This window comes from Rhinopithecus roxellana, chromosome 19 (assembly GCF_007565055.1).
Source record: "Rhinopithecus roxellana isolate Shanxi Qingling chromosome 19, ASM756505v1, whole genome shotgun sequence".
Classification (NCBI taxonomy): domain Eukaryota; kingdom Metazoa; phylum Chordata; class Mammalia; order Primates; family Cercopithecidae; genus Rhinopithecus; species Rhinopithecus roxellana.
Genome location: NC_044567.1, coordinates 48286475 through 48300989, shown reverse-complemented (window position 1 = coordinate 48300989; position 14515 = coordinate 48286475). Strand labels below are relative to the sequence as shown.

The window sequence follows — 14515 nt, the reverse complement described above, 5'->3', positions numbered from 1 at the left end:
CCATACAATGAGGACTTATAATACCATTAATCTGCTCTCAGAGCTGGGGCAAAAATCAGAGCAGGCGGCGAGGGACTGTGCCCATCTTACTAACGGACACCCCAGCATCTGCCTGGCCCAGTCCCTAGCACATAGTTGTCAGACCACAGAAACTGAGAAGACTGAGACTCAGATAGGAGATGGGAATCCCAGACAGTATCCCCATCTCGTGATTACAATGCTCCTATTCCCAGTGGATTAAGTAACTTGCCCGAGGCCCCATGCTCCCAAGCGATGCAGTTAGTCCTTGAACCTACCAGACCCACAAGCCCGAGTCTCAATCACTCTGCACCAGTTTCAACCAACATGTATATACATACAGATTCAAAATAAGAGAGCCGGGTTGTATGAAAAGAGAGAAGGTTAGCACTCCCCTTGACAAGGATGGAAGAGGCCCTTGGGCCTGACAACACACATACAGTTAAGGCACTGCCACCTACATCATGGCATCTAAACATCTTTTTTTTTTTAACTTAAAATAATAATTTAAGACAGGGTGTGGTATTTCACGTCTGTAATCACAGTACTTTGGGAGGTCAAGGTGAGGGGATCACTTGAGGCCAAGAGTTCAAGACCAGCCTGGCAACATGGTAAAACCCCGTCTCTACTAAAAATGCAAAAAATTAGCAGGGCATGGTGGTGCATGCCTGTAATCCCACTGAGGCAGGAGAATCACTTGAACCCAGGAGGCAGAGATTTCAGTGAGCAGAGACCATACCACTGCACTCCACCTGGATAACAGACTGAGAATCTGTCTCAAAAAAAAAGAAAAGAAAGAAAAAGAAAAGAAAAGGAAAGAAAGGAAAAGAAAAGAAAAGAAAAAAAAGAAAAGAAAAGAAAAGAAAAATAAACAGGCCGAGCGTGGTGGCTCACACCTATAACCCCAGCACTTTGGGAGGCTGAGGCGGGCAGATCATTTGAGTTCAGGAGTTCGAGACCAGCCTGGCCAACATGGCGAAACTCCATCTCTACTAAAAATACAAATATTAGCCGGGTGTGGTGGCGGGTGCCTGTAATCACAGCTAATCGGGAGGCTGAGGCAGGAGAATTGCTTGAACCTGGGAGGCGGAGACTGCAGTGAGCTGAGATTATGTCACTGCACTCCAACCTGGGCAATAGAGTAAGACTACGTCGAGAAAAAGGACGGACGGAAGGAAGGAAGGAAGGAAGGGAGGGAGGGAGGGAAGGAGAAAAAGAAAGAAAATAATAATTTGAAAAATTTTATTTAAAAAAAAGAGCCAGGGGACGAAGACTACCAGTCGGAGATCTACTAGTTTGTGCCAGACACCCTGACATACATCTTTCGTAAGCTTCGCCACACACTTACTGGGTAGGTATCATAACCCTCATCTCACAAGGAAAGAAACTGGGGCACAGAGAAGTCACTGGGCCAAAGCCATATAGCTGGTGAGCCGCAGTTGGAACCCAAATACATCTGGACGCAAAGTGTGCCTCCATGGCCTTCAGACTGGTCTGCTTCGAGAACAAAACCCTTCACGGAAACCAAAATGATCCCTTGCTTCTGAGACAACTCTCTTTCAGGGACTTGTCACAGATTAGGAGCGCTGTTCTTTTGTGTAAAAAGAACTGAGACTGGCCAAATATTTACCAGCCCGCGCAGAGGGCTGTAGACTGGCCCAGCAGCAGAATTAACTCCTCCTGCAGTATCAAGGGCCAAGCTGTTGCTAGACAAAGTGGAGGAGAGAATCCTCACCATTCAGACAGCTCAGCTTTGGGCAAAGAGGGACCAAAGGAAACCCAGGGAAGCAGCCAGGGGCTCGGCAGGGATGGCCACCAACAAAACCCTGGAGGGATTTCTTCTAAGGTTCAGAATTTCCAGAGTTGCTAGGAGTGCAGATGAGAGGACTGGCTTCTCCCAATACCTCCTTTGTCATTCCAATCCTGCTGGACAAAAACTGATCTTTAATCTTTCATAGGTTGGGATTTTTCTTTTTCTTTAAAAAAAAAAAAAAAAAAGCTAACAAGGCAAGGTTAACTATTCACCAGGCTGCAATTTACCTAAGAGTTGAGGGAATGCAAGTTTCTTCCCAGTAGGCAGGACCAGGAATCCAGCTGGATTTTTAGGAGTCTCCCATCGGTCTCCCTGGGGGTCTAGCTAAAACCCTCCCTATCCTACCAGCTTTCTACCTTGCATTTAGCTGCTTCCTGACGAAGGCTCCAGGGTAAATCAGTCTATGTTCCAGCTACTTCCCCTTGAAACCCTGAGGTACCCATCTTTGAAGGATAGACTGGGAATGGGGATAGGAGCCAGGAAGGAGGACTCTGCTCCAGGAAACTATGAATTCGAGAGAGCAAAATCAAAAAGCTCTCCACTACAACACAATTCCTCAATACAACGGCCTACACGGAAGCATAAATCAGTTGCAGGAGGCCAGGCTAGCCCAGCCCACTGCATAGCTGATTCAATCACATTTTGCAAAGGAAAAAAACCCAAGAAGGAAAAACCTAATCACTCACTTCCCCCAAAGAAACGAAGCACCAAGTCATTTCCTAAAAATCTCTAAAGCCCTGGCCAGACCCAGAAAGAATGGGGCACAGCCTGAGGGAAACTGCCAGGGGTGCCACAGTGCTTCTGAGGTCTCATTACCAGCCCTGAGAGTCCACCTTCTCCAGCCTGTCCCCTCCAGGGTGGGTGCAGGGCAGCCAGCCTGGCCTGCTTTTCGGCATCTCATTGCTCCAGCCCACTTCTGGGATGTTTTATGACCACGCAATATTCTGGAGATTTCCACTTCATTTACTTTTAGACACTGATCCCCAGGGCTGGGAGAGGCATTGGTTCAAAGGGAGAACTTTGTTTTCCCAAGCTGATTCAGCGCTCCAAAGAGCATTTTTCTTAATTAGGGGCGAGGTCTCCAGTTGAAGCTCCCACCAGTTCCGGCTCCCGGGTTTACGCCATTCTCCTGCCTCAGCCTCCGAGTAGCTGGGACTACAGGCGCCCGCCACCTCGTCCGGCTAGTTTTTTGTATTTTTTAGTAGAGACGGGGTTTCACCATGTTAGCCAGGATGGTCTCGATCTCCTGACTTCGTGATCCGCCCGTCTCGGCCTCCCAAAGTGCTGGGATTACAGGCTTGAGCCACCGCGCCCGGCCTCTCTCACAATTCTGACATCTGCACCTTCTACTGGCTAAGCCTCCAGGACAAAGCTAACATGGACAAAAGTCAGGCCAACTGCAGGACTGGGTATGTCCCTTCGTGGGCTCCCAGGCCCAAACCTGCCTCCGTGACCCCAAAGCACACCTGACTGCCCACCACACACCTGGTTCCCGTGTTGGCTCCCACGTGCCCCCAAAACAGGGACAGCAGCATGGGCAGGACGCCTGCAAAGGACTACTCTACACGTGGCCTGCAGAGGCAGGGAGCCTGTGGGAAAATGCCTCTTGGAAAGGTTTTTGCACGACCTGGCAAGGGGTGGGCCAACCTGGCCGTGACGGTTCCTCCCTCTCACCCTCCCTCCTCCCAGCTCCTAAAAACCTCTCCTGTTTTCCAAAGCCCAGTAAGACAGGGACCAGACGTTCCCTATTTTGTCAACCAGTTCTTCACACAGTTCAAGTCACCTCACTGCATGTCCCCAAATGTTTTTCCACGGCCCCCACGGCCAAGAGCCAAAAAACACAACACAAACAAAAGTACAAATAACCAAAGTTCCAACACCAGGCAAACCCGAGGTTTCAGGGGTTGGTGGGTTTTTTCTTTTCCGGGAGTAGAAGCAAACGCACTACTATAGACTTCCTATAGATAAGAGACTTTAAGGGAGACTTTAAGGAATTCCAGCATAAAACTTTAAGAGGACTGGCGTGGGTCCACATTATGTTGCATCTGTCAGAGAACAAAAAACTGGCCATTGGTAACACATCCACAAAAATCCATCTTTAAAGAAATGGTGTTTGGGAGAGGGACAGGGGCTTCCAGCACCACCGGGCCAAACCTCGGCTTCCCACCTCCCCACGGGCAATTCTGGAAGTCAGGCCCGGTTCTCCCCACCCCCAAGCTCAAGGTTGCCGCCCTGGAAAGCGCAACAGGGCAGGCCTCGGTAAGTGGCAGGGCTTGGCCCATGGGTAAGCTGGGTCCCGTCTGTCCACTCAACCCAGGTCGCCGGGGCAGGGCCCACGTCTGCCCAGAGGGTACGGACCCGCAAGCAGTGACCGACTCACACTTCCGAGAGCGTAGCTATTTCTCCAGCGAAGTGCGGGGATTTCCCGAATCCCCGCACGCAGCCGGTGTCGAGCGCACCTCGCCACTCCTTCTCCAGCGTGGACCTGAGAGGCAGCCCGGCCGGAGCGCAGGCGAGCCCGGGAGGAAGCTGGCCTGGGGCGAGGACCGTGGAGAAGACGCTGGTCCCGGGGGCCGAGGACTGGGACTTTGTAGGCCAGTTGATCCGACACCCTCATCTCGCCCGCAAAGACCCAGCCCTCAGCTCCCATCCGTCTCGGAGTTCGGGGTGCAGCGCGTCCCCGACGGGCTTCCCGGGGCTGGGTCCGGCCGCCGGCTCTGTGCACCGCGCGCCGCTCAGCCGAAGCTCTGGGTGTCCCTCAGGCGGCATCCCCCGGGAAAGTCCACCGCCCCGTCCGACCTCGGGTCGCGGGCTCCAAACCCAGCTTGGCGCGCTCGGCGGCCTCCGGGCCTCCCCCGGGCCGCCTCGGTGCAGGCCGAGGGACAGCGCTGGGGGAGGGGGAGGTGCGGGGACCAAAGCCTCCCCACCACAACCCCATTCCCGAGTGGGGCGCAAGAGTTACGCGCCGAGAAACTTCGCCACGCTCCCACGCCGCGCCCGCAAGGCCCAGCTCCGCTCCGCCTCGGTTACCTAGGCTCAGCTCGGCGGGCGAGGGGCGAGGGGCGCGGGGCGGGGGCCGGTGCCAACCTCTCGCCGCAGGCCGCGCCCTCCCGCACGGCCGAGCCCTCGCCGCCGCCTGGACACTGGGGCCGTAGCCGCCAGCCGGGGCCCGCGCCCCGACGTTCCGAGAGCCCTTCGCGCTCCTGGCCGGGGGCCGTGGCCTCGCTCGACCTGCCCAGGACCTGGGGGCCGCCGCTGCCCCCTCCGCTGGGAGAGCGAGCCAGGCGAAGCCGGGAGAGGAGCGGGATGACGAGACCCCTCGAAAGTTGGGGGGGGTCCGCTTGCTCGCCGCGGCCCGACCTGGCTCCACGTGCTGGTGACACATCAGGAAGGCTGCGCGCCCCGCGGCTCCCGGCGAGCGGACGCGGCCAGCGCCCGCCCGCACCGCCTCCCGGAGCCGAGCGGACGGCGCCCCGCCCCGGCCCGCCCTCCGCCCGCCCCTAGGCGGCACCGCCCCCGGCCGCGACGCCCGCTCCAGCCTGCGGCACTGGCGGAGAGAGACCCTGACGGCGGTGGGGGGCGGCCCGGGCTTCCAGGTCCCGGGTGGCCCGCCCTGCCCCGGGGATGGGGTCCCGACGCCGGCGGCCCGACTCGACAGTCTCGAGTGCCTTCCTCCCAGTCACGCAGTCCTTCCCGCCTCCGAGCCCAGTAATTTTCCCTTTTCCTCCTTTGACCCGTCCGAGCAGCTGCCAGCGCTTCCTCCCGCCGAGACCGGCGCGGAGAGCCCCCTGCCGGCCGCTCCACTCCTGGGCCGCGCCCCGCGCCCGGTGGAGCGCGCCTGCCGCCGGCCTCAACTTCCCCATCTGGAACCTGGAGCCCCCGGGCACTTCTGGCAGGGCTTATGGTGGCAAAGATTATATATTAAAGCGCCAAACATAGTACCCGGCAGCATGCTTTGTTGAGATGTTAAAATTTCGTGCTTTCAAGTCCCAGTTCCAGCGGCCTGCAGACAACCTCTCTTCCTGGCTGTGCTGTTTGAAAAGCTGAGTTCCCTTAGGGGGACTGTGGAAAAGGAGTGGGACAGAAAAGCTTCGAGGCTGAGGGAGAGCTGTCGCAAGATTAGCGAGGGGTGGGAGTTCAGTGGAATCCCCTTGGTGGAGACCTGCTGCCCCACTCTCTCTCCGGAGACGCCAGGATGTGGGAGAGTAACTGCGTGTCTCCTCTGGGACCTGGACCAGGCCTCTACCAAGATCCCCAGCCTCAAGATGGCCAGGATTCCAGGGACCGTGAGTGATGGGGGAGCCCAAATAACCACTGAGGTTGAGTTTCCCAACCTCTTCAGGTCGAGATTTGGAACCATTTAAAGAAAATAACGTGACATATCTGTATCCCGACATAGATATTAGCTATGTACCTGCCTTCTCTTTCCTGGCCTCACCAACCCTGCCTTCAAACCTCACTGTGAGACTGGGCACGGCGGCGCACACCTGTAATCCCAGCACTTTAGGAGGCAAGGCAGGAGGATTGCTCGAGCCCAGGAGTCTGAGACCAGCCTGGGAACATAGTGAGACTCTGTCTCTACACAAAGTTAAAAAAAAAAAAAAAAAAAGTAGCTGGGCGTGGTGGCACACACCTGAGGTGGGAAGATCACTGAAGCCCAGGAGTTCGAGTCTACAGTGAGTTATGATAGCACCACTGCACTCCAGCCTGCATGACAGAGCGAGACCCTGTCTCTAAACCTCACTTTGGTAAGGGTTGAGGGGTATATCTGCTCCCCCTGTCCCCACATCGGGATCCCTGGGTGGGACATGTCCAGAAGCTGGTGCTCCCGGGAGTGCGCAGTGGGGGAGGGATGGCGGCGGAGCGCCAGCAGAGACACCCGGTGCTGGGGCCTGGAGAGCGCTGGCCCCAGGCCTCTGTAATCGCCATTTTGTGGGAGCGCGGGATTAGAAGGGAAGAAAGAAGATGCCCTGACATTGCTGGAGATGCAGCCAGTGCTGGGGGGGGTCTGGAGTTAGTGCTCTGCTTTCTCTTCCCCTTTTATTGCTCGCTCCAAATCTGACAAACCCTTAGGATCTCTAAGACTCAGGAGCCGGGAGGAGCCGGTGTCCTGGGGGGATGAAAGGGCAGGGTTGTAATGGGTTTACCCCGGTGCTGATCCCAGAGAAGCTCGAAGAAGATTAAGATTTGCTCCCTGGGCCTGAAATCTCCCTGCTACCCCCTGACCACATCAAAGGACACGGCCATGGGGGGTGCCTAATCCCATCAATGGAATCAAAGCTGGACAAGAAAGGAAATTCTTCCATCTTGGGGCAGCAGCAGGACGCAGCTCGCTACAGAAAGGCAGATACCAGGGCCTGGCCTTTTCCACTGGCGGGAACATCCCAAGGAAGATCCAGTCCACAGGCAGATAGGGCCTGCTCTTTTCTTCTTGAGGTGGCCACTGTGGGAAGGTCAACCACAAGAACTTGGGACACCCAGCAGCAGGACTGGGCCTGCCTCCGGGGGCAGAGAAGGACCCCGGGGGCAGAGGACAGGGGGCTCACCCAACATTCCAACGTCACACAGCTTTTCTGGCTCCCAGCTTGACTTCTGGAAAGGGCTTTTGCATGTGACACTCCTTGCGTCAGCGTTTCCCAAAAGGTGGTGCTCATATGAGAGATGGTTTTAGATGGGAAAAAATGTAATATGTAGTATTAAATGTAAATTTTCTGAATATTGCTATTACAATGAGGCTAAAATGGTTAAAGTGAGCCAACTCAAAGACAATAATTTAGTAAATAATGTTATAGGTAGTATTCTGATATGGCAGCAATAGTGGCAGTGCTATGCAAATTACTAAAGTTAGAAAAATAGACCGGGCGCAATGGCTCAAGCTTGTAAGCCACAAGCACTTTGGGAGGCCGAGACAGGCAGATTGCTTGAGCTCCAGAGTTGAAGACCAGTCTAGGCAACCTGACGAAACTCTGTCTCTAAAAAAAAAAAAAAAAAAAAAAAAAAAACAGAAAAATTAGCTAAGGGTGGTGCCATGCACCTGTAGTCTCAGCTTCTTGGGAGGCTGAGGTGGGAGGATCGCTTGATCTCAGGAGGTTGAGGCTACAGTGAGCTGTGATCATGCCACTGCACCCTAGCTTCAGCAACAGAGTGAGACCCCATCTCAAAAAAAAAAGAAAAGGAAAAGAAAAGAAACACACTCCTTTCAATCATCTTTAGAGAAATGTTGCCTTAGAACTAGCTTTCAAACTCAGTCATGCCCATGATAGGAAATATCTGTGTGTGTGTGTATGTATATATGTGTATGTATCTAGGTACATATGTAAAACAAATGTTTTATGAAACAATTCTTATACACTCAAATATATATTCTGCGTTACCATTTCATTTTTAAAATGCTGTTTACAACCTGTTAAATTGATTTCACTTAACAGGGTTACCTCCTGCTATTTCAGAACTACTGCCTTCAAGAACATATATCATGATGATGGTATTAACATCTCTCAGTTATTTTTATTCATTCATTTATTTGAGACAGTCTCACTGTGTTGCCCAGACTGGAGTGCAGTGGCGCAATCTCGGCTCACTGTAACCTCTGCCTCCCAGTTTCAAGCAATTCTCCTGCCTCAGGCTCCCTAGTAGCTGGGATTACAGGCACCCACCACCATGCCCGGCTAATTTTTGTATTTTTGGTAGATATAGGGTTTCACCATGTTAGTGAAACCTGACCTCAGGTGATCCGCCCGCCTTGGTCTCCCTAAGTGCTGGGATTACAGGTGTGAGCCACTGCACCCAGCCCAGAAAGAGATCTGAGAGAAGACATAGGCATCCTGGGACCAGAGGGAGAAAGGGGCTGGTGATAACCTGAAGTACTTTGTAGATGACTATGGAATTTGTGAGGTTGATTTTCTCAGCATATTCTGCTTAGATGGCAATGCACCTGGGTTTTGTTTCTCTCGGCTCAAATGGTCTGGACCAAGGGAGAGCCCCAGAACCCAGGGGAAAGGCAAACAGGAAGGGAAATCTTTACTGCAGAAAAACCACTCTGGCATTACCAGGCTTGTCACTGCTTATGGCCTGTTTCCATTCCTCACCTTCTCTGCAACCTTCAAAGAGTTATTTCCTGCCTCTGAAGTTCAGTTTCCTCGTCGACAAAATTGGGACGTGATTTTTTTTTTTTTTTTTTTTTTTTTTTTTTTTTTTTTTTTTTTTTTTTTTTTCAGAGACGGAGTCTCGCTCTGCCGCCCAGGCTGGAGTGCAGTGGCCGGATCTCAGCTCACTGCAAGCTCCGCCTCCTGGGTTTACGCCATTCTCCTGCCTCAGCCTCCCGAGTAGCTGGGACTACAGGCGCCCGCCACGTCGCCCGGCTAGTTTTTTGTATTTTTTAGTAGAGACGGGGTTTCACCGTGTTAGCCAGGATGGTCTCGATCTCCTGACCTTGTGATCCGCCCGTCTCGGCCTCCCAAAGTGCTGGGATTACAGGCTTGAGCCACCGCGCCCGGCCGGGACGTGATTTTTATCTCTGTGATTTCTCCCAGCTTGATTGTTCCATTACTGGAGGAAGAGAAGTTGAGTTTTCTTTTTCTGACCTTCATTCATTCAGCCAACAAATGAAGAGCCTCTTTATCTACCAAGGGAAGGGAAGATAGGAGGCTTGCCCTCAAGCAGCAGCAGAGGGGTAAATTCCCCAGAAAGGAATCCATTCTTTCCAGGTGTTGTCATATTTCAGCAATGCCATGGCTGTGCTTTCAGCTGAATTCAGTTTTCCTGGATGATGGGGTCTGGGGAGGAGGCAGGTGATCTAAGGCTCCTGGGAAGTGAGGTCACACAATGATCCCTACTGGCCCCAGGTCCCAGCCCTCTTACTCAGGGTTCTCTGAAATGCTTTCAGTAGCCAAAGCACACGTCTGGAAAATATTAGAGCCCTTGATCCAGAAGTTAAGTCTTTGGCCTATGAGCTTTATCTTTGCCCTCACCTTCTGTGACTGAACTGATTCTTGTCTTTAAGTTCCCACTGTGTGTGTGATGGCCACTGTGCCATGTCACCCCTTCAAGAAAGGATTTGTCCCAGCTGCTTGGAGTGCTATCAACAGACTGCCTTCTGCCATCAGAGCCGCCTAGTCTAAGGTTTCTGGACAGCCCACATCCAGTGAGTGGTGGGGGAAGGGGGCTCTCCCTCATTTCACACCTGCTTCCCACCTTTCCCCAGGTGGAATAAGCATTCTGCACATTAAACTCTGTCTAGGGGTCTGCCTTCTGGGGAATCCAACCTTTAACAGTGTATATCTCTGTCCCTCTCTTGCTCCTAAAACCTTAATATTGTAATCAAGTATAATGATTTTGGTCATCATCTGCTGTTCCTATTGATCAGGTATGAGTGTTTGACAAGTGAGGTGCCAGTTTGGCCTACAGGCTGGCAAAGAGATAGACCATCTCCTGGGTGCATGTCAAGTTAATAATGAAGATGACTTTTCCAAGAAGATTTGAGCTCGTGCATTTGAGCATAATCTCTATGATAAAGGCAGAGCTTTCTGGGTGACCCAGAACAAATCACTTTCCTTCTTTTTGCCTGTTTCTGCAGTGTGAAATGAGAGGGTTGGCTGGTTTCATTCCTATCAGTGTATGATTCCAAATTGGTAACTTCTGTCCCCAAGTATGGGGTTAGACCCTTAGGGTTTGCTAATAAAACCATCTACAGGGAGTGAGAATTTGTTTCTTAATTCAAAAATCAATTTTACCTGCAGGTTAGAGGGGCCACAGGGGAAAGAAAAGAACCCCTGCTGAGATGCAACCTAGATCATGATATTTGAGTGTCAAAGATGACTGAATGAGGGCAGAGATACCCAAGAGCTGGTTGTGCTCTGTTGAGTTCCTATTCATCCTACAGAGCCCAGACACAATGTCACCTCCTCAGGGAAGTCTTCCCTAGCCCTTCAGGCCGGGACCTTCCTTGTGCCAGGGCTCTGTCTCTGTTCCAGCTGCTGGAAACACAGACATGAGTGAGACACCATGCAAGTCCTAAGGGGCTTCCCAGTGTGGTGCCAGACACACAGAGGGGTCCCAGACAAGAAAATGAGTGACTCCTTACCTGGGGGAATCAGAGCCTTCTCATAATACCACAGTCTTGCCACAGGCATCCAACCTGACTCCGATCCAGCATCTGCCTCTAGCTGCCAATTTGCAGAAAGTACTGAGAACTGAGGAGCTTACTGGGTTGCACCAAGAGTTTGCAGTAAGCAAAATCTAGACTGTGGGAAACCCTCCAGGTCCAGTGGCCCAGGATCCTCAACAGACACACTGCAAGGAAATAAAAGGGAAGGAAGGATACCGCCTGGTTGAAAAAAAGCTTCTATCCATTTTTTTAAATGAGCAGTTAAACTATGGCATATAAAGATGCTGCAATGCTCAATTAGGTGATAAACTAAAATGCAAGGAAGTGATTAGAGGGTTAAGGATACTTACGGCCCTGGGGGCGGAGGGGTTGTCATGATTGGGAAGGGCACATAAAAAGGGTTTCTGGGATATCTGGCAAAATTATCTGACTTGGATGGTGTTCCCCTTATAATTCATTAAGGCATTCACTTGATTTGTGTGGTTTTCAAATTTGTGTTGTATTGTATAGTAAAAGATTTAAAAACATATTTCTTGGGCCAGGCGCAGTGGCTCACGCCTATAATCCCGGCACTTTGGGAGGCCGAGATGGGCAGATCACGAGGTCAGGAGTTCGAAACCAGCCTGGCCAACATGGTGAAACCCCATCTCTACTAAACATACAAAAATTAGCCAGGCGTGGTGGCACATGCCTATAATCAATCCCAGCTACTCAGGAGGCTGAGGCAGAAGAATTGCTTGAACCTGGGAGGCAGAGGTTGCAGTGAGCCAAGATCACGCCACTGCACTCCAGCCTGGGTGACAAGAGTGAAACTCCATCTCAAAACAAAACAAAACAAAACACAAAAAAAGCATATTTCTCCAGGCTGGTAATGAGCTAAAACTCATAGAATGAGGCATAATATATAGAATTGCCAAATTCTGGTCTATGTTTTTAAAAATATCCTGGAGGTTTTAGCTGCCCACAAATGACTATGTCTGCCTGTGTGGCTCTCAAAATGCAGTACCAGAGGCCCTGTGTTTTGCCCTGGACACTAAGGAGGAGCAAAAGGGAGGACTCTACCAGGGGTAACCAGCATGGGCGGAGCCTTTGCAGCTCCAGCGCTTCCCATCAGGGAGGACTGCTTATAACTCTCTGGATGGAGGAGCCCTGGTCACATAGATCTCATCGGGAGGTCGCAATGGTCAAGCCCCATTGCAGAAGGGGCTACTATGATGGGTGGGGTGGCCTGTGATCCCCTTGCTTCCGCAAAGTCCAGGCTCTGAGGTAGAAACCTAAAATTTCAGGACACGAGGCATTTAGGACATAGCTCTTTCAACTGTAGAATTTACAACTAAGGAAGCTGAAGTCTAGAGAGTATCAGCGATGTAATGGAGGTCATGCAGTAAACTCAACATATGTGTCCATTTCTGCCCCTGCCTTCACTTCTGTCCTCATTCTTTAAGCCAATGACCTACCCCTGGCTCCATGGGGGTGCATGTATATAACTGCTGGCCTTCAAGATAATTACAAGATTTCTATTCCCCAAGCTCACCCTGGTGCTTGTATCTGACTTGTCTTCACTTCAGTTCCTCTCACCAACCTTGACCTGGATTCCATACTTGACCCCTGCCTCTGGTCCTTCACCTTTGGAAGCCCATGTTTCCCCAGTATCTTTACACTGACCTCTTCTGTACCTTGTACATTTTTTTCTTTTTTGTTTTTTTTGAGACAGTTTCTCATTGTCTCTCAGGCTGGAGTGCAGTTGCACCATCTCAGCTTACTGCAAGCTTGACCCTCCATGCTCAAGCGATTCTCCCACCTCAGCCTCCTGAGCAGCTGCGACTACAGGCATGTACCACCATGCCCAGCTAAATTTTTTGTATTTTAAATAGAGACAGGGTTTCGCCATGTTGGCCAGGCTGGTCTCAAACTCCTGACCTCAAGTGATCCATCCGCCTTGGCCTCCCAAAGTGCTGGGGATTACAGGCGTGAGCCACCGCACCCAGCCCCTTGCACTTCTCTTATATTGACTTTGGCTTGGCTCATCCCCCTGCCCTCCGCTGGGGTGGAATTCTCTGCTGCAGCTCCTTCAGATAACCCAATGTTCAGTCCTGAAGCTCCTTCTCATCAGGAATTTGAAGGGACAGGATTCAAGGCAATATCCAGTAGAGCAGGACTTTCCACCTTGCTATTCCTATCCCTGAATATCTGGACTCTGTCTAAGCTAAGGCGCTTGTCAGGAAAGGCCTCAACTTGTATTTAATAACACTTTCATGATGACACTGACACCCTAGCTCGGCATTACCTTCAAAAGTCAAGAGTGTCTCTTCCATTTATTGGGATCTTAGAGAAAGGTCAATATTTCTCTGCTGCCTGGGCTCTATACCTTCTCTTCTGATAACCTGAGACTCTGCTGACATTCAGTCCACCTAAAGCTCCTCATGGTCATCTGTGTAACAGGCCTCAGGGAAAGTAATGTGGTTTTTGAGGGCTACATTAACAGATGTATGGGGTATAGAGTGAAGGACGTAAAGTTTCATTCATAAGACTCTATCTGTAGTAGTATGTTTGGTACCGAGTGTTACAACTGAAGAGGAGGACAGACAGAGGAGTGTATCAAAAAGAAGGTCCAGGAATGGGAGGAGGTGCTCAATGTCATGTTATTAATATGTTAAATCGGACTGTTTATCCTAGAGATGATGTGGGGAGTGCCATAACTGGTTGGGGGCAGATTCAAAGGGTCAGTTCACCAGGAATGGGAGAGAAGCGCCCACCAGTTGAGCAATATGATTTGCTTTGTAGACAGGAAGGCAGGCAGTGCGCATGGCCTGCATAACTCACCTTCCAAGGAACAATCCAGAAACGACTGTTCCGGAAACTCAAGCACCCTCTCTGAAAAGTTGCCCCGCCATAACACACGCAAATCGGGCGTGACCCGAGTCCCCGCAGGCCACCTGGACCTCAGTGTCCCCATCAGCGAATCAGTGAAGACGACTCCGGCTCTGAGGAATGCGGCTGGCGGAAAGGAGTGGCGGGGACCGGTGGCGAGGCGAGTTGCGGCGTGGCGGGGTTCGAGCTCATCTGTAAGGTGGACCCTGGAGTCTCCAGGCCCAGGTGCACAGGCCCCGGTCGACTGCGGAGCCCCGGGGCAGGAGAGGAACAGGAGGGCGCCTGAACAGAATCCGAAAATGGAAAAAATGCCACGTAGAAGGGACGGCGTAAGTGGAGAAAACTGACTTCCCACAGCCAAACCCCAACCTCGGGTTTCAGGCACGGACGGGGTTCGAACCCGCGATCTTCGGTTTACGAGACCGACGCCTTACCACTTGGCCACCGCGCCTGACAGCCCAGGAAGCGGTGGAAGCTCTCAGTGGAGGGGAGGTGGTACCGGCTGGGAGCGGCGGCCTCGGCCCCGCCCCCGGCCCCGCCCCGCCCCGCCCCGCCCCCGCAAGCCCGAGCGGACTCTGCGAGCACAGCTCCCGCGCAGTCAGTACCAAGTTGCGCGCCCTCCGCCTGCCGGATCCGAACCGGCGTCTTGAGAGAGCCCGGCCCTCCTCCTTCCTCTCTCGCCCGGCGCCCGCCGTGAGCGCCGCCCC

General features: G+C 52.3%; 2 non-coding genes across 2 annotated transcripts; one reads left to right on the top strand and one right to left on the bottom strand.

The window, feature by feature from the left end:
* Window positions 1-379: 379 nt before the first annotated feature.
* Window positions 380-506, top strand: LOC115895056. Its single transcript, XR_004055260.1, has one exon. It is a non-coding gene; the product is annotated as a U6atac minor spliceosomal RNA (small nuclear RNA).
* A 13681-nt stretch (window positions 507-14187) lies between these two features.
* On the bottom strand, window positions 14188-14259 carry TRNAT-CGU. Its single transcript has one exon. It is a non-coding gene; the product is annotated as a tRNA-Thr (tRNA).
* Between the last annotated feature and the right edge of the window lie 256 nt (window positions 14260-14515).